Raw genomic sequence first — 19880 nt, 5'->3', positions numbered from 1 at the left:
CAGTGCTGCATGGCCAGGGCTAGGCTCTGTTCTGCTCAGCATCCCATGAGATAGACCTTTCCTGTCAGCCTTCCAAGTTACCTTTGACTGGAAACCTCTTTCACTTTATTGTTCTGTGGCTTCTGCTGCTCTAGAATTTGTTGAAAGTCACTTTTTACAGGTATTTTGTGGGCTGTGGGGAAGCACTAGAGTATATGCATCTTTCAACTCTGCCATCTTGACTCCACCCCCCCCTAATTTATAGTCTTAAGAGATTAACGCTGAGAGATGAAATGATCACACAGTTGGACCAGTCAAAGGCAGAACTTGAACCCAGGTCTTCCTGACTCTAAGTATACCCCCTTTATTTTCATCAGATGTCCCCTCTCTGCCTGTTAAATAATACTTGTAATGCATGCTAAAGTGTTAGTAGTTTAGTGAAATTTACTTAATGTCATCACTATCAGAGTTATTTGTACTTTTAAGTGTTGCTGAAGCAAGGACACTTTTACATTTCTTTGACATAAAGAAATGAATCTCTAATGGTAGGAATTTCAGGCATGTGGTAAATGGCTTCGTAAACATTTCTTAAATCATACCACATTAACAAAGCTATTGCCTCTTCTCCTTGGCATAAAGGAAAGAACTACCCTTGAATGTTCATTCAGAAAACTCAGGTTCACATCTTAGCATGACTTACTGTTTAACTGTGTGCAACTGTTGTTAATGATCACTGTAGAATGAAACCAGGGTGCTACAGCCTTCCTCCCTGTCTTGAGATTGATTGCAAGGAGAGCAGTGTTATGTATAAGTTGTCTGTCATCCCTACCTCTTACCATGAAATTAACCCATCTTCTCTTTCAGTCTGCTTTTAATTGTTTAGAGAATTGCATGAGAAAATGAAAAAAAAACATGAGCATTTTTGAGACCATTAATCCTATTACCTTAATATTTTGTGACTCAAATTTTGAAAATGAATCTCCCCCCCCATTTTTAAATGAGTGCCCTTGTTTCTTTTATTGTTGTATTTAAGGAAAATAGCTTTTGAATTTAATTGACTCTGTGTACCATTTGTCAACTGAGTGATTCTAGCCTACTAATAGTGATATATTAAGATAAAATACTTGTGTTATATTAATATGTCATTAGGAATGAAGAAAAATAGAATCTTCTATAAATGTTTTGTGATATAGACATATATTAGTTTTAAAGTAGACTTTTTAAATATTGTCTTTAATGGTATTTCATTTGATGGCTGGAATAAAACATTCTTTTAATATGGAATATAAAATTCTGTTAGATAAGAACAACTTTCAATTAAAATAAATTCAATTTCATTCAAATTAAATTGGATCTACAAGGTTCATTGCTATTTTTCTCACTTTTTTTTACTAAGAACATTTTATAGCTCAGACTAAGAGAGTAGAAAAATAAAAAGGAATGTATTATGCTTTATATTTTAGGTGATAAGAATAAATCTCTAAATGGTTACAATTAAGAATAAATCTTTAAATCTTTCAAGGAAGACTTTTAGGAAAGTGTTCAATGCTTACTGCTTTCAAATTTCATTGAAAAATATATTTCATTGACAAATATATTATGGTATTCAAGCTATCAGCTAGGTGTAAAGGAATTGGTCTTTGAAATCCCAGGTCTTAATCATAGAAAAGGGGCCCATAATCAGAACTTAAACAAAGTATAAAAATGTAACCACTTGAGGTGAACTTTTTATGAGATTTGAACAAGCCCTTTGAGTGAATCAGAGGGGAACAATACCATTGGACAACAAATTATTAGACATGTCTCAGGATTCCTTTAAACAACTCAATCCATTCTGTTCGAAAGCTGGAGATGCTGAAGGCAAAATGAATTCAACTCTTCACCTCTTAGATGGTAAGAGGGTATTTCCTTCCCTCTCTTCTTTCAGCTCTCATCTATTGTGATATCTAGCTACAGAATACCAGAGGGAGACTCCCCATTGAGCAGCTGTAAAATCAAGTTGAAGGAATTCATAGCACACTTGGGAAAGCAGAGATGCATACTCCAGATAGACATGCATACAGAGAGGCAGTCACCTGAAGTCAGAAAAGGAGACCCAGCTATGAATTCCTGATTCTGTTAATTAAGAACTGAGCTTAAGAGAAGACTGCGCAAGAATGAAAAGGACATAAGTAACTGCATTTCAGGAGTTATGAGTTGTTCCTGGACACGTGTTCCTTACATATGAACCTTATTACCATTGTCTGTGTTTCTTAAGTTTATGTTAAGTCTTCCTACTAATGCCATTGTATTTGTGGGGGAGAATACCTAGCTTATGAGGGGAATATTGTGTATACCTACTATTCTTCCATCTTCATCTTAGTAAATGCCTTTTGTACCAGCTAACTGTGATTGCTATCTGACTTTTATTAGAAAACACAGCTGATTGAAGCTCATGAGCTATAATGTTAGAAGTGTAGATCCATAGACTAGAATATGGAGAAGCAACTGCCCTCTGGGAACATGAGTGCCAGATTCGGGAAGCAGCTCAGATGGAGCTTTAGAGAGGGAAGATGATATTCAGTCATAGTTTATAATTTTCAACTATCCTCCCTCATTACATCTAATTTGCTCACTGGAGGTCTGCATTTTCATAAATTACTATTTCAAAGTGAGAAGCCTTGAGCATTGGGGGAAAAGTGAAGGAAAGAATAAGGTGATGCCCCAGAAACCTCTTCATCCTGGAAGCTCATTCTGCCGTAGAATTCACACATTGGAATCAACCTCCATCTTTGTGATTTTCTCTCTTTCTGATTAGATGGTTTCTCCCAGAACCTCCATTTAAGAAGGATGTCCAAGCCAGCCATGTCCTCATTCCTCTTCAGGCTGCACTCCAGACTTTACCACGCCCTCCTGCCAGGTACCCTTTAATCTCTCCCCTCCCCATCCAGTTTTTCATCTCCCTTTTATATGTTGTCTTCTTCCATTAGAATGTAAACTCCTTTAGGGTAGCATTTTTCTTTCTTTCTTTCTGCTTCCATTTGTATTCCCTTTGCTTAACACAGTGCCTGACACATAGTATAACTTAATAAAAGCTTATTGACTTTGCTTAATGACTGAAAAAACCATCTTTGACTGACTGATAAAGATGGAAAATGATAATATAATAATATCATCTACATAGCATTTACAGTTTCACTGAAAGACAGGACTTTCACCTACATTACCTCATTTAATTCTCACAACAAATAGAGAGTATAAGTGTTTTTATCCTTATTTTACTGATGAAGAAACTTTATGATGACATTAAATGCCCTTTCAACTATTCTGCTCTTTAATGCAATACCTGGGGTAGGCAATTTTTTCCTTCTTCTGTGTCTATTTCATCCAACTTCCTTCTTGGAATGCATTGAAAAGCATAATCTTAACCAGCTGGTAAAACTTGAATTTTCTGAGTTAAAAAAAATTATGATATGGTAAAACTTATGGCAAAAGATTAGGTGAAAAATGTAATAAATGCATGAATCTAAAGTTTTTCAAAACCAACAGTGGAAGCCCACATACTACTCATTTCTTATTACTTAAAAATTTTATCTTTCCATGACCTGATGTGGAAAATAAAAAGCTTGATTTGCATTTCCCAAATATAGTATGCTTAACTATGTATCTGAGACATATTTTGCATTATATTTTCCTCAGCAAGTTTAATGTTTCCACCCATTTTTCTCAAAAGTGTTAAAACATATTTGACTCTACATGTTATAATTTCTGATGGTGTGTTCTGCTTGCTTCCTTTCTTTGCACTACAGAATGAAGAACATTTAGAATAATCAGAAGGGAGTGGAGAAAAGACAGCAGAACACATTTACATTTGTTATTCTGTTGTATAGAAGAGGTATTTAGTGTAATATCATATATTTAGAGCTAAAAGGGACCTTATAAATTATCTACTGCTCTTATTTTATAGATAGCCCAGCATTTAAACTCAAGTCCTCTGACTCCATACTTAGCACCTTCTATATTGCACAATGAATACACAATAAATTTGGAGAGGCTATTACCATGTCCTATGTGCATTTTTCCAGACACATTAATATGCAGAGAACCTTGTTATAGCCAAATGTGATCAGTGTCATTAAGTTCAAAGCATTTGCCCTTTGTATTTATCCTGCCTCTGGGTTCCTTCACTCCTAATATTGATTAAATTTTGTTTAAAAAGATCAATAGCTCTAGCAGTAATTAGCATAATTGTGCTCATGAAAGTCTCATTTTCACATAGGAGATGCTTTCAATTTTCTTTTTCCCTTTCCTCTTACAGTTTTTAATACAGGCATTCTCCTCATGTACATAATAGTTCCTTATTCTTTTTTCAGAGGAGAAAAAAGTAGAAGACATTCCCTTGCACCATTCTACCCTGGTGAATTGGCCTAGTCATTAAAACATTTGGGTCTACCTACACTACAACAAACATTTCTCTTATTTAAAAAAGGGGGTGGTGGAGAGGTCTGAGAATGAGGAAAAAGAAAAAAAGATTGTTTACGTGGTTCTGACTCCCAGAATCTCTATTCCTTTAAATTCAAATTAGGTTTCACAAGATTAGAACAGAAATGTATGATATTGTTGAAACAAATGGATGAAAAAGCGATCTTTTTATAGCATTTCCATTGATCTGCTTTAATGACATTTTATGTTTCTGACAGACAATTGCTGATAAGATGCTTCTCTATTCTTTACATGCTGTTTATTAGGCTTATCATAAATTATTTGAAACAAATACGGTATTGTGAGAGAATGAATCACATAAAGCTAGCCCCATAAGAATGTAGATGGTTGTGATAGAAAATCCCACAAGGACCACTTATATTTTCTAGCCATTGTCTTCCCAGGGGCTAAGAATATATAACTGTTAGCAAATTTAGGTCCACTGATGAAGTCATGAATGCGAACCAGGCACAGATCTATCTTATCATCTCCGTTCCCCTGAGAACTCAGAAATTCAGAATTCAGAAAACATTTTAAATTGCCTACTATGTATATAGCATTGCACTAGTCAGTGAAGCTAGAAAGACAGAGCTGACATAGTCCCAAGTCTCTCAGACTTTATATAATCTAAGGATGGTGAAGGTGGGAAGAAGACAGCATGTACATAAATGATCAAACTATAAGGGAGAGTAAGAGCAAAGGAAAGGTCCAAGAAAGCACTGTAAGAAATTTGAAGAGAAATAATTGCAGACTTTGCAAGTTGGGAGAGGGAGAGTGAACAGATACAGTTCTCTGAAATCAGAAAAAGAGATCTCTTCAACCAAGTGTCTGTGAACAATCAAAGGAACGTGAAAACAATAACTGATTGATCAGTACAAGGCCAGTTTTCAGAGAACACAAATGGGTTGCTTGAGGTATATAACTGTGAAAAAACTTGTATTTTCCTTCAGCCTTTGACACTGTAGATCACTGTCTTCTCCTTGATAGTCTCTTCTCATTAGGATTTTGTAACATTGTTCTCTACTGCTTCTTCATCTACCTGTACAGTTATTCTTTCTCAGTCTCCTTTGCTGGATCTTCATCCAGGTCATGTGTACTCACTGTGCATACCCCACAAAGGCCCTGACCTGAGCTTTCTTTTCTCTCTATGCTATTTCATTCAGTAAGCTTATTAGATCCCATGGATTCAGTTATCTTCTCTACGCATATGGTTTTCAGATATATTTATTCACTCTAGCCTCTCACCTGATCTCCAGCTGTCTTTTGGATATCTCAAATTGGATGTACCATAGACATCTTAAACTCAACACGTCAAAAAGCTCATTATTTCCCTTACAAACACACTGTGTCTCCATATCAAGCCCATCCCTTCCTAATTACCCTCTAACTGTTGAGAACATCACTGTCCTTTCAGTCACACAAACTCAAAACCTAGGTGTCATCTTGGCTTTTCATTCACCCCACTCACTCACTTCACACATATCTACTCCCTTACCAAGTTCTGTCAATTCTACCTTTGTAACATCTCACATATGCATACCATTTGCTCTCCTCTGCCACTGCCCTCATCACCTCACACATGTATTGCAATATTACCCTGATTGATCTCCCTCCAAGTTGCACCCCACTATAGTCCATGTTCTACACAAATGCCAGTGCTTTGGGGGAAGCACAGTTCTGACTGAGGCACACACATAATCAACTCCAGTGGTTTCCTGTTACTATTAGCATGAAATATAAATTCCTTCATTTATAATTTAACACTCTTCATTACCTAGCCCCATTCTACCTTTCTAGCCTTATTCTACCTTATTTTAATTTACGCTTTCTGTGGTCTAGCCAAATAGGCGTTCTTGCCCTTCTTCCTTTCATCCTCTCTTTAGTGTTTTTTTACTGGCCTACCTCTAGGAATCAATTCCTAGTTTCCTTTCAGATTTAGCTTAAGTATCATCTTTTACATGAATCTTTCCCTGGTCCCCCTAGGTGCTGATGCCTATGCAGCAAGGTGACCTTGCACCTACTTTTTCTGCACCTGTTTTGTCTCTCCTTTTATATGTGCATCCCTCTTTCCCTCCCTTCCCTTCCACAATAAGAACTGAGCATTTTGAGGGTAGCCATTGTTTTGCTTTTGTTTTTGTAGTTGAATGCCCGGCACAAGTGGTTCTTAATAAGTATTTGTTCATTTATTGCCTTCTAGAAACCATCGTTCTACAACAGATAAACTGAAAAGTAAATAAAAAAGTAAATCATTTGAGGAAGGAACTGTCACTAAGATAGAAGAGAGGGGAGAGATAAATGAAACATTTTCAAGATACTTTGTCTAAAGTATGGTACTTGAAAGTCATTACAGCTGCTTCATTGCCTTCAAAATTCTCTGGCAAGAATTGGGAGTTTTACTCACTGCTTTCTTTTCTATGGCTTATGCTTATTACCACAATTTCTTTATCTTGTTTTATTTCTATAGCTAAAGTTTCTAGAATTATATCAAATAACAGTGGTGACATTAGACATCTTTGCTTTATTCTTCAGCTTCTTGGAAAAACATTTTTCAACTATAGATAATGCTAGCTCTTGGTTTTAAAGTAGAAATGGTTTACAATGTTAAGGAAAAGTCTATTTATTCCTATGCTTTTTAATGTGTTTTTTTAAAATATAAATTGGGTTCTTTTGTCAGATTTTTGTTATATCTAGTAATAAAATTTGGGGTGGGATTTTTTGTCTGTTTCTACTAAAATGGTCTATTTTTATGGTTTTTCTAATGTTAAATCAAACCTTCATTCCCGGTATGCACTCAACCTGCTCATAGTAGATAATCTTATATGTTATTATAACCTCTTTGTTCATATTTTATTCAATACTTTTGCATCTGTGTTCATTAGAGATGGTGGTATATCATTTTCTTTTTCTGGTTTATCACTTTCTGGCTTAAGTATTGTCTCAGGATTTTGGTAGAATAAATTCAGTTTGTTCTTTTTCTAGCTTTCTGAGTTTCATGCCTAATTCATTGACCTCCTCTTTCTCTATTTTATTCATGTAAGCATTCAACGATATAAAACTTCCCTAAGAACTGCTTTTGCTGCATCCCACATGTTTTGGTAGGTTGTCTCATTGTCATTCTCTTAAATGAAATTATTGATTGTTTCTGTGATTTATTTGACCCACTCATTTTTGGGGATTAGATTATTTAGTTTTCAATTAATTTTTGGTCTGTCTTTCCATGGCCTTTTATTACATTTAATTTTTATTGCATCATGATCTGAAAAGGATCATTGACTATATCTGCCTTTCTCTACTGGATTGTGAGGTTTTTTATGCCTTAGTACATGGTTAGTTTTTGTGTATGTGCCATGTACCACTGAGAAAAAGTATATTCCTTTCTATCCCCATTCAGTTTTCTCCAGAGGCCTATCATATCTAGCTTAGCCAGAATTCTATTCACCTCCTTAACGTTTTTCTTGTTTATTTTGAGGTTAGATTTATCTATTCAGAGAGGGGGAGGTTGAGGTCCCCCACTGGTATAGTTTTGCTGTCTATTTCTTCCTGTAACTCCCTTAACTTCTCCTCTAAGAATTTGGATGCTAAACCACTTGGTGCGTATATGTTTGGTAATGGTATTATTTCATTATATATGATGCCTTTTAGCAGGATATAGTTTCCTTCCTTATCTCTTTTGATTAGATCTATTTCTGCTTTTGCTTTGTCTGAGATTAGGATTGCTACCCCTGCTTTTTTTTATATCAGCTGAAGCATAATATTTTCTGCTCCAACCTTTTACCTGTACCCTGTGTGTATCCCCCTGTTTCAGATGTGTTTCTTGTAAACAACATATTGTAGGATTATGGTTTTTCATCCATTCTGCTATCTGCCTCTGTTTTATGGAGAGTTTATCCTACTCACATTCACAGTTATGATTACTCTCTGAGTCTTTCTTTCCATCCTATTTCCCCACCCTCATTTATGTTTTTATTTCTCCCTTCTCCCTTCCCCTCCTTAATAGAATTTTATTTTTGACCACCACTTCCCTCAATCCCTACTATCAGCCCTGCTCCATTTTCTTTCCCCTTTCCCCTCCTATTGCCTGCAGGGCAAGTTAGATTTCTATACTTAACTGAGTATATTGTTCCCTCCTTGAACCAAATTGATGAGAATAAAGTTCAAGCAATGCTCATCTCCCTCCCCTCTTTCCCTCAACTATAATATGCTGTTTTGCTTCTATCTGTGATGTAATTAGGATTTTGGTAGAATAAATTGTTTCTTGCTTTTTGTAAACAATTTGTGACTATTTGAATTGTTTTAATATTTGATAGAACTGAGTAAGTCCATCTCATCTTTGTTTTCTTTTTAGTTCTATTATATAGCTTGTTTGAGCTCTTTTTGTGAGATTGAGTTATTTCAGCCCTTTATTTCTAATGTTAATCTCAGTATTTTGTTATTTTGTAAACATTCCTCCATTTCATTTAAGTTAACAGTTTGGTTGTCATAAATAGCAGCACAATTTCTGACTTTCAAAATTTCTTCTTTATCTGCTCTTAATTCTTTTTTTCATTATGAAATTATTAGAAATTATTTATTGTTTTGATTTGATGAATTTCTATTTTGTATTTGTGTGCTTAAAAATACCACATTTCTACTTTTTTAGTTACTTGCCCAACAATTGATCTGTTATTTTTATTATCTGTTGGTGAAAGTGTTTAGAAACCTAAATTTTCCTAAAAGGAATGCTTTAACTGGATCCCAAAAGTTTTGGTATGCTGTCTTGCTGTTGTCATTTTTATTTATGAAAGTATCTACTATTTCCACAAATTGTTCTATGGCTGTCATATTCTGTAGGCATAAATTATTTAGCCTCTATTAAGGTTTGAGTCTTTTATTCAAATGATATTTATTAATTATACTTTTTGTGATATTTTGGGTAGTAAAAAATGTTTAATAATTTTTTTGCATCTAATTATGAAGTTTTCTTGCCCTTAAAATATACAGCTTTTGTAAAGGTACCATAAATAACCGAGAAATATGTATACTCCTTTTGATTCAAATTCAGTATTCCTAGAAATCTGTTATATGTAGCTTTTAAAATCCTTAACTTCTTCCTAATTTATTTACTTTTTTAAAGATATGTCTAGGTCTGAAAAGGGCACATTATGGTCCTAGACTATTATAATTTAGTTGTCCATTAATTTTCCCTTTAAGTACTTAAATGCCATGCCATATGGTGCATATACATTAATTATTGACATTACTTAATTATTTATGATGCCTTTAAGCATAGTGTAGTTTTCTTTCTTACTCCTTTTAACCATGTCTGTTTTTGCCATGGCCTTGTCTGAGATCATGATTTTTCAACCTGCCTGGGGACATTATAAATTCTACTCCAACTTTTTGTTTAAAATCTGTGTAAATGTTTATGTTTTCAGTTGTCTAATTTTTGTTAACAGCATATTGTCAAAACTGCTTTCTAATCCATTCTGCTACCCCCTTGAGTTTTATGACTTCATTCTATTCACCTTTTCATTTATGCTTCTTAATTGTTTTTACTCAATCAAACCTCTTGTAATATTTTCTCCCTTACACTCATCTTTTACACAGAAGAAAGTGACAAAAGAGAGTTTGATCACCACTAGCCATCTTTGATCATATTCCATTATCTTTCTCCTCTTCACCAAGATCAAAACTAAGTGCTAGTTCTTATCTTTCTTTTCTCTTTTTTACCCCTTCTTTATGATCAACACTATGAATCTCCAGTTTGTTTTGTTTGTAACTATTCCTTCATCAATTACATCCTTTCTCTTTATTTTTTAAAAGTTTCTCTTTTATTATTATGAACTTAACAAACTTGTATTTTCTCATACAAAAAAGAATTTCACATGATACTATGAATATATATATATACATACATAAAGTATAGCTTCTTGTGTAAGTATACATTAAATTTGACACAGCTACACTACCTTACCTGTTTGTGTCTCCTGAACTTTCTTTTGCTCTCTTCCATGTATTTTAAGGCTGTATTGGTACTTTTTTTCCATGTTTTATTTTTATATCACAGTCAATCAATACATATGTTTTAATCTCTTGCTATGTTCTAGGATTATGGCCAAGGAAATAAAACGTAGAGGGAAAGTAATTATACAAATAAAGACTTTCATAGCAGCACTTTAGCAAAGAACTGGTAACTAAAGAGCTGCACATAAGTTTGGGAGAGTTGAAAAATTATGATATATGACTGTATCAATATATTAATAAGTATTTATTTAGTGCCTGTTATGTGCCAGGCACTGGGGGAAGTATTAGGAATATAAATACAATGAATGAAACAATATCTATTCACAAGGAGCTATAAGGAAAAAGACAATAAAGATATATTTAAGTGTATACAGAATAAGGAGAATAAATATAAAGCTGTTAAATGTCAGGTAGTTAGGCCCTAGCAGAGTAAAATTGTAAAGCTTTCATACAGAAGATGCTTTAACTATATTTTGAAGAGGAGAGAAATTCTTTGAGGTATAGGTGAAGAGGAGTACATTCTTGCAATGGGGGATAGAAATTAGTTCTCCTAAATTCTGTTATATAGCCAAATTGACCTTTTTTATGTTCTTTGTACATGATGCCCCATCTTTCCAGGGCAGGTGGGAGGATTACCAAGAGAGGGTAATGTCAGGAAAGCTCAGAGAAGAGAGAGTTAAATATTCAGGTGAAGAGGGTGGTCATGAGTGTCAAATGCAGTGTTATCCATTAAAAAGAATGAAGACTGAAAAAAGACCATCAGGTTTGGACATTAAGAGAGTTTCAGTGTATTTCAGTTGAATGATGAGGTCCAAAGATAGGTAACAAATAGTTGAGGAGTGAAAAGGAGAAGAGGAAATAAAAGTATCTATCTTTTCTCTCTTTGATCTCTTTTCTAGTAGTGGTATTTTGGGGTCTAAGGTTATATACGATTTATGACTTGATGGATAGATTCCAAATTACTTTTCAGAATGTAAGCTAATTCATAGCTTAACCAACAGTGTATTAAGATCCTCTTGTAGTCCTTCCAGTTGTTATTTTCCTTTTTTGCCATCTTTCCTAACATGGAGAATAAGAGGTATAATCTCAGAGTTGTTTTAAATTGCATTTCCCTTGTTGTTAGTGATTCAGAACATTTTTCAATGACGTTGTTGATAATTTGCCTTTCTTCTTTTGAGAATTGCCTGTTGTTATCCTTTGGCCATTGATCTACTGGCTCTTATTCTTACACATTTATATTAATTCTCTATGTATCTTTGATATATGAGAGAAATCTGATAAATTTACTGCAAAGATTTTCCCCAGTTAACTCTTTCCTTTCTAATTTCTACTGTACTAATCTTATTTGTGTAAAACACTTTCATCCTTTTATTTTTTAAAGATTTGATCTCCCCATCTTGCTCAAGCTGCAAATAAAGGGGTTACTAACAGATATTAACCTCTCTTTAGGAAACTTGGTGGGCCCCCACTCCCAGGGGTTTACCATAATGATGTGGAATTTAGTGCAAATATCCTATCAACATGAATGTTGAAAACTAAAAATAAATAAATATTTAAAAAAAATTTAATTACCTATCATAGAGCTTCAGATTTCATACTGTGCAGTGACCTTACTCAGATTATGCCAACTTCAGTCTAGTTTCTTAGGATATCCTCAGACTACTAGTGATGGGCTTAGAACATTTCCTTGCTCAGTCACTTATTCCAGGATCCATAACTTCAGATTGTGGGCTCTGAAGCAACCCCAAGGAGGTTATACCAGCAGCTTGTTTCCTTGCATTTTCATCTACCAGGAGGCCTCCGTTAGAGGTGTTTGTTTTGCTTTGGTTGTTTTGTTTCACTTGACATTCCTTCCTTGCTAACAGATATATCTCAGGAGAGCTAAGCTTGACTAGAACCTTTCATGGCACCTTTTTTAGCTTGAAGTTCATACATAAACTTCGTAATAGTATAAGTATTGAATGCCAATAACACAGGGGAGAGCACACTAATGCTACAGTCAAAGAATGGGCTCAAATCTGGTCTCTGAAGCTTATGCGTGTAACCTTGGACATGTCACTTAACAACTCTTTGCCTTTAGTTTCCTTATCTGTAAAATGGAGAAGGAGAAGAAAGAGGTGAACTTAGATTGCTTCTGAGACCCTTTGAACTCTGTTTCTAGGAGCCTTTTGCCACATTGAACAGCGTATTTTGTATCACTTCTGTAGACACCCACTATCACTTCTGAGAAGTAATTCTCTGTAGTGCTGGTACTGGCAAAAACTGATCCAAGTACTATAGAGGTGTTGTCAGTAGAGAAATTTTAAATGCTCCCATAAGCCTCACCAAATTGGAGAACCCAGTGGAATTTTCATTTGGCTCCTCTCGACATCTCTCTTCCAACAGTACTTCCCCCTACTTTCTTTCTGCCTCCCTTGGCACCTGTTGCTCTCATGCTGCCCTTTGGCTGTCCAAAGTTCCTTAACGTGGCTGCTCATTCAAGTCTGCCCTTTGTCCAGGGGGCTGAGTTTCTCAGGATGATTTCAGGGGCTATAGACAAACCTTGTTCTAAAGCTGAGTTGGTTTTTCAGACTCAACAGAAATGTATGGGGGTACCTCAATGAATAAAATTGATATATTTCAGAAAATATGATGGTAAACAAAGATTCATTTCCCTTTTGACTTATCATTTTGCTAGTTCCTGGAGAAACAATATGGTATGGTGAAAAGAGCATGAGACCGTGATATATAGTCAAATAATATTCTGCAAATCTCATTTGCCCTACATAAAATTAGGGAACTGGAGAAAAAATAGCAAAACTGTACTGGAAACACCTTCCTGAATGTAGGGGAAGGCAACCAGAAAAGGCCATCAGAAGTCCCAGTTCTTTTAGCTGTACGATTGGGTAAGTAAATTTGTATGAGTTTTCATTTTCCATATCTGTAAAATGGGGATAAAAATAACTGCATGAGGACAGGTTGTTGTAATTATGAGGTTTTGTTTGCAGAATGAAAGAGTTCCACTAGACAGTCTCTTGAGTCTTTTTGTCTTGCCCTCACATTCTATGATTTTATATTCTGACTTAAGACTGATCACTTTTCTTGTTGCTATAAACATACGCTGGTCCTATTAATGTGCTGTTGCTTCAGCAAATAGAGAGCACAGTATTCCCGTCCCAAACCTTAGGTGCTGTCTTGCAGAGAGCTTTGTAATTAGGCTGCTTCTAATAATAAATCACTCTTATTATCAGAACTTCTGACTCAACACACACTGTTTTGGTTTTTTCCCAGCTTATGATTTTAAAGCCACAATTGCAGACCCTTGTGAATCTAAATAATTCAGTTCTAGTAAAAAATTCCTTGTTTATTCCGTACTTCATGCAATTTCACATTAGGAACTTACTAATCTTTATAGAAAAAATATCTTTATGGAAACCGAGTTGAACCTTGGGTTCCACTGAAAATACTGAGAAACAGATTGTTCTAAATGCAGTAGCTTACTACTTTTAGCAATTAGCAAGCTTCTGTTGTGTTGCACTTTGTGTGATCTCATCTCTTTGGTGTGGAGGGAGGAGTTGGTAATGGAATCTGACTCAAAAAATACGGCTCCATTTTTTACATAAGGCAAGCTTCTGCTGAAGATGGATTTAAATTATTTTATTTAAACTCCCCTTTATGGTTAATAAAATTCTTAGGCCATATGAGGTTTTCAGTCTCCTAGCACTATAAGCTTTTTGTCATTTAGACTTTATTTCTAACTCAGAGGTTAATTTAAAAGAGAAACTGCTGGCTTTGAAGCTTATTTGTATTCTTACAGAGCCATTGCAATATGAAGGAAATTGACATAAAATGATTGCAATGTTCCCAATTTACAGATGATAAATATATTGAAACCTGGAGAATGAAAAGTTTCTTAGCAACAAGGTCTAAAAGAAGTAGAACCTGTGATTTGGCAGGTCTTTGTTTTCTAGAGAAAGATAAATGTCTTACCAAAAGAAACTGGGGAGGATGTGAGAAATTAAGCTATTCCCAACAGCAGGACAAAGACTAGTTCTATTTGCTATTGTTTGATGTTAGGGGAATTATGTATTTGCGTGTGAGGTTTGGATTTTCCAGAATATAATATAAATTCCTTAAGGGAACGGACTATTTAATTTTCATCTTTGAATCCTCAATGCCTAGAATAGTGCCTGCTGTGTAGTAGGTCCCTAATAAATACTTACCGACTGATTCTGTCATCACTGTTGAATATCAGGTGAGTGATAAAAGCATGGAGGGAAAGAACTGCTACAGTTCTGCTTATATGTAATATTTGATTCTGGCTTTTCCGTTTGAAAATCTCATTTTATAGTGAGAGCTATAAAACAAACAAAAATCCTATCCAGTACATGTAAGGCAAAGACATTATCAGCAACTCATAGAAAAGGTTGTCCTTCCAGAGAAAGAACTATGGAATTTGACTGCAGAATGTAGCAGATCATATTCTTTTTTATTACGCTTTGGTTTGTTTTATGATTTCTCCTATTTCAATTCTTCTGTGCGACATGACTAAGGTGAAAATGTATTTAATAGTAATGTATGTGTAGAACTTATTTAAATCATATGTCATCTCAGGGAGGGAGTGGGGAGGGAGGGGGGAAGAAGGGGAAAAAAATCTAAGATATATGGAAGTGATTGTAGAACACTGAAAACAAATAAAATAAAAAGAAAAGAAAAGAAAAGATTGCCTTTACTCATTATTTCTGTTTTTCCTCCTCTTACTCATATCAGTCCTTTGCAGTCTGGCATCCTTAATTCAAACTATTCTCTCCAAAGTTAACAGTTAACTTTTAAAATTTTTATTTAAGTTTTTAGTTTTCAACATTCACTTTTTTATAAGACTTTAAGTTCCAATTTTTTTTCTCTCTCCCTCCCCTCCCACCTCTCCAAGACTGCAAGCAATCTGATATAGTCTATACATGTACAATCATATTAAAAATATTTCCGCATTAGTCATGTTGTGAAAGAAGAATCAGAACAAAAGGGAAAAATCATGGGAGAAAGAAAAAAGAGAGTGAAAAACAATATGCTTCAATCTGCATTCAGACTCTAGTTCTTTCTCTGGATGTGGATGCAGTTTCCATTGTGAGTCTTTTAGAATCGTCTTAGATCATTGTATTGCTGACAAGAGCTAAGCCTATCAAAGTTGATCCTTGCACAGTGTTGCTATTACTGTGTACAGTGTTCTCATGGTTCTGCTCATTTCACTCAGCGTCAGTTCATGTACGTTCTTACCCCAATAGCAGGGATCTTTGGATTCATCAATGTTATTTCTGTAGTATTTTACTTCCGTATATTGTGTATCTAATCTCTTCTATTGATGAATCTCCCTGTTTATTATCCAGCACCAAATTGTATTGATGATTATAGCTTTAATTGAGATGTGATATATTGCTTCCCATTTTTTCATTAATTCCCTTCCCATTTTTTCCATTAATTCCTTGAATATTCTTGACCTTTTGTTCTTCCACTTAATTTTGTTACTGTTTTTTTCTAGCTCTTTAAAGTAATCATTTGGTAGTCTGGTTTGGCACTAAATCGGTAAATTAATTGTATAAATAGTATTGTAATTTTTATTATATTGGCTTAGCCTATCCATGAGCAGTTAATATTTCTCTGAATATTTAGATATGCCTTTGTGTGTCTTGACAAGTTGACTCCCAAGTATCTTAAACTGTCTATAGTTATTTTAAATAGAATTTCTTCCTACTGCATTTTGTTGGTAATATACAGAAATGAAGGTGATTTATGTGAATTTATTTTATATCTTATACCATGGCTGAAGTTGTTAATTATTTTGATTAGTTTTTTTTTCTCTAGCACCAGAATTCAAAAGCTTTGATTCTGCAGTGCTCAGTTTTTCTTAGAGTTCAACTCTCATAGTCAGCCATACATTGCTACTGGAAAAATCATAGCTTTTGACTATAACATGATGTCTCTGCTTTTTAGTATGCTGTCCAGATTTGCTATAGCTTTCCTTTCTAAGAGCAAGGTCTTTTAATTTCATGGCTGCAGTCATCAACTGCAGTGATCTCTGAGTCTAAGAATATAAAATCTGACACTGCTTCCATTTCTTCTTCCTCTATTTGCCAGGAAGTGATGGGACCAGTTGCCATAATCTTAGTTTGTTGTATTGTTAAGCTTCAAGCCAGCTTTTACACTCTCCTCTTTCACCCTCATCAAGAGGCTTTTTAATTCCTCTTCACTTTCTGCCATCAAAGTGGTATCATCTCTGTATCTGATATTGTTGCTGTCTCTCCCATTACCCTTAATTCCGTCTTTTGATTGGATTTTGATCTTGGCATTTCGCATGATGTACTCTGCATATAAATTAAATAAATAAGGTGATGACATACAGCCTTGTCATACTCTTTTCCCAGTCTTAAAGCAATCAATTGTTCCATGTTCAGTTCTAACTGTTGCTTCTTGACCCACATACAGGTTCCTTAGGAGACAAGTAAGATGATCTGGTACTCCCATCTCTTTGAAGACTTGCCACATTTTGTTGTGAACCACACAATCAAAGGCTTTACTAGTAGTTAATGAAGCAGAAGTAGATGTTTTTCTGGAACTTCCTTGCTTTCTCCATAATTCAGCTCTTAATAATTACTTTTATTCCCTTCTTCATTGGTTCTGAATTCACCTTTTTCATTTTTTTTTATACTGGCAGTTTAATTTCCTTTTTCTTAATCAAGTTGGCTAACACCTTGTCTATTTTATTGTGTTTTTTAAAACAGTTCCTAGTTTTATTTATTAATTCTTTGTTTTAGTTTGTTTTTTTCCTCTCAATCTTATTAATCTTTGATTTTTCAGGATTTCTATTTTGGTGTTTAATTAGAGTGTTTTAATTTGTTGATTTTCTAGGGTTTTTTAAAAAGTTGGATGCCCACTTCATTGATCTGCTTTTCCCCTCTTTTGTTAACGAAGGTGTTTAGAGAAATGTTTTCTACTGAATACTCACTCTCCCAAATTTTGATATGTTGTTTCACTATTGTCATTATCTTTAATGAAACTATTGATGACCCACCCATTCTTTAGGATTAAGTTATTCAGTTTGCAATTCATTTTTATTTTTGTTTGTTTGTTTGTTTTCTTCCTCTTCCAGCCATACCCCAATTATAAGAAATTCTCCTACCTTCTTCCTCCTTAATACATTAGTATATTCTTCTTTTAGCCTCCTTTCTCTTTCACCTTTTTAAAACTCTCAGTGAAAAGACAATTCACCTTTAACATTTCTGTTTTTCTTATTTAACTTCCTCAGTGTTTTGAAGACCTTACGATTCTGAAGGGATACTTGTTTCTTCACCCCTTATTAGAATATTAGAACTACATCATCCTATGTATCCTTGAAAATGCTCAGATAAATTTGACTTTCTTGGTTTATCTGGATTTGTGTTTGATTTCAAAGTTTCTACTTGTCTCTGAAGCAGAAATGTTTGAAAAATACTCTGTGAAGAGATATTTTCTTATGACATTAAAGGTCTTTTTTTTTCCTCTGAAGGAACATAATTCAGTTTTTCAGGGTAAGCTATTTTTAGCTATAAGCCTTTTTGTTTTGTCTTTTGGAACATAACATTCTAAGTATTTCTTTCATTTTTATAAGAAGCTTCGCAGTCTTGGGTGACTCTGACTTGGGTGACTCCTTGATATTTGAACTGCTTTCTGGATGCTTATGTACATAACGTGGAAGCTCTGTCCTGTCAGGTACTGTTCTTTTGGGGATTTCTTTTTCAGGAAGTGATTGGTTGGAGTGTCCCTATTTTCACTTTGGTCTCCGATTCTAATACATATGGGAAGTTTTCATTTATTATTTCTTGAAATATAGTGTCCAGTCTTGCTTTTGTTTTGTGTTTAAATTCTTGTTTTCAGAGAATTCAGTGGTTTGTAAACTCTTGCTCCATTTTGTAAATCCGCTGTTTTTGATAGTAGATACCTTACTTTTTTCTTTTTTTAAATTTTTTTATTTAGTTCTAATATTTCTTGCTGTCTCATGAAATTATTAGTTTCTGTTTGATCTATTCTAGTTTTTAGTGATAGTCTACATTGATCATTTTCTTCTTTTCTACTTATTTTTCCAGTTCTTTTCCTCCAGAGATTTTATTTAATTTTTTAAAAATCTTTTGTTGTCCATATGGAAAAATGCATATTTACATTTGAGTCATTGTTTGCAATTATTATAGATAATTTATGATACTGGTTTGGATTTTGTTGTTGGATTTTTTTTCTGCTCATCTCTCCAGCTTTAGTTTTTTAATTGGAGCTTTGTGCCAAAGCTTGTCTCTGTCCCCTGCTGCACTTTTGGTGGGATAGTGGCCCTGTTTCACCTTGCTCTGGATCCCCTAGGCTTTTATGTCTCCTTGGATTTGGGAGGTTCAGAGTGCTTGATCTTCAGGGCCTTCTCTGGTATCTGAGGACAGAGTATTTTTTAAGGATCTCAGAGCCTTTGGGCCTGGGTTTTCCCATTTTGAGCGCTAGTCTACCTCCTAGCCACTCTCTGGGGGCATTCCTGTAGCAGCCCTCTGTTCTTCTTGCCTTTGGACCAAGAGCATTGCAGGCTATACTTATCCTGTCTTTATAATCCCTAGCTCTCACTTTGCTGGAAGGGCCAGGCCCTCTTTCTAAAGCTAATGGGCTTCTGTGCTATTCTGTAGTGGAAGAAGTCATTGTAGTTTTTCATTGGAATTCATTGTTCCCTCAGTCTGATGTGAATTCATGGTTTGCTGCTGTGATTATGGCTGGTTTACCTGCTTTCAGTAATTGCTCCATTCCTCATTTCTTTACAAGTTTATTTTCTTTCTGTATTTTAACCGTATTCTCAAAAGAAACTGGTTTCCCTAAGGTATGGTTGATTGTGTATATGTGTATTTGGGAGGCATAAAAGGAGCAGAGTGGGATTACAGTCACCCAAGTACCCAGCTAAGAGAACTTCTCTTTTGTGTCACTAGGCTTTTTCCTCAGCCCTAGGCTCATAAAACAAAAGATTTTATTGGTACATGTTATTATAGCTTTTCAAAGCCTGGAAAAGTTTAAATAAATTTGGATTGAATCATCTTAACAGAATGAACTACAGTGGTTTTCTCTTCCAAAGCTTGGTGAGTAAGAGAGAATGAGGCTGTGGCCTCAAGCAAGTTTCCCTCTATTATCTTCCTATCTTTCCCATCCAACCCTCCACCCCCCAATCCTCAGGGACCCTTTAGGGTGGTGACCTAGAGATGCCTAAAGACAAGAGATGTGAAGGAAGGGCTCTGCCCACCTGAGGGTGAGGACCAGGACAGAGACAGAAGCCAGCTAGCCTTCTCAGCCAAACCTCTACTCCCTACCACTGTTGGAGTAATCAGATTCTTCTGCTTAGCTTCTGAGGAGACAGCTAGAAGCAGGGAGCAAAAATTGCAGGGTGGTTGATTTCATTTGAATATAAA

General features: G+C 35.0%; 1 protein-coding gene across 14 annotated transcripts in view; it reads left to right on the top strand.

Moving 5' to 3' along the window:
* SEMA4D (semaphorin 4D) overlaps positions 1-19880 on the top strand; it is a 203552-nt gene that overhangs the window by 92424 nt on the left and 91248 nt on the right. For 8 of the 14 annotated variants that reach the window (XM_072597418.1, XM_072597411.1, XM_072597415.1 and 5 more), the window contains exon 3: positions 2777-2878. The exons of 3 other annotated variants lie outside the window; for them this stretch is intronic. The gene's annotated coding sequence lies outside the window, so the exon portion shown is untranslated. Of the gene's footprint in view, positions 1-2776; positions 2879-9030; positions 13329-17297; positions 19554-19880 lie in introns of those variants that run through there. 3 more of the 14 variants (XM_072597405.1, XM_072597410.1, XM_072597406.1) reach the window with 2 other exon arrangements.

This window comes from Notamacropus eugenii, chromosome 3 (genome assembly GCF_028372415.1).
Source record: "Notamacropus eugenii isolate mMacEug1 chromosome 3, mMacEug1.pri_v2, whole genome shotgun sequence".
NCBI classification, from domain to species: Eukaryota; Metazoa; Chordata; class Mammalia; order Diprotodontia; family Macropodidae; genus Notamacropus; species Notamacropus eugenii.
Note: the sequence above shows the minus strand (reverse complement) of the source record. Positions and strands in the feature narration are given on the sequence as shown.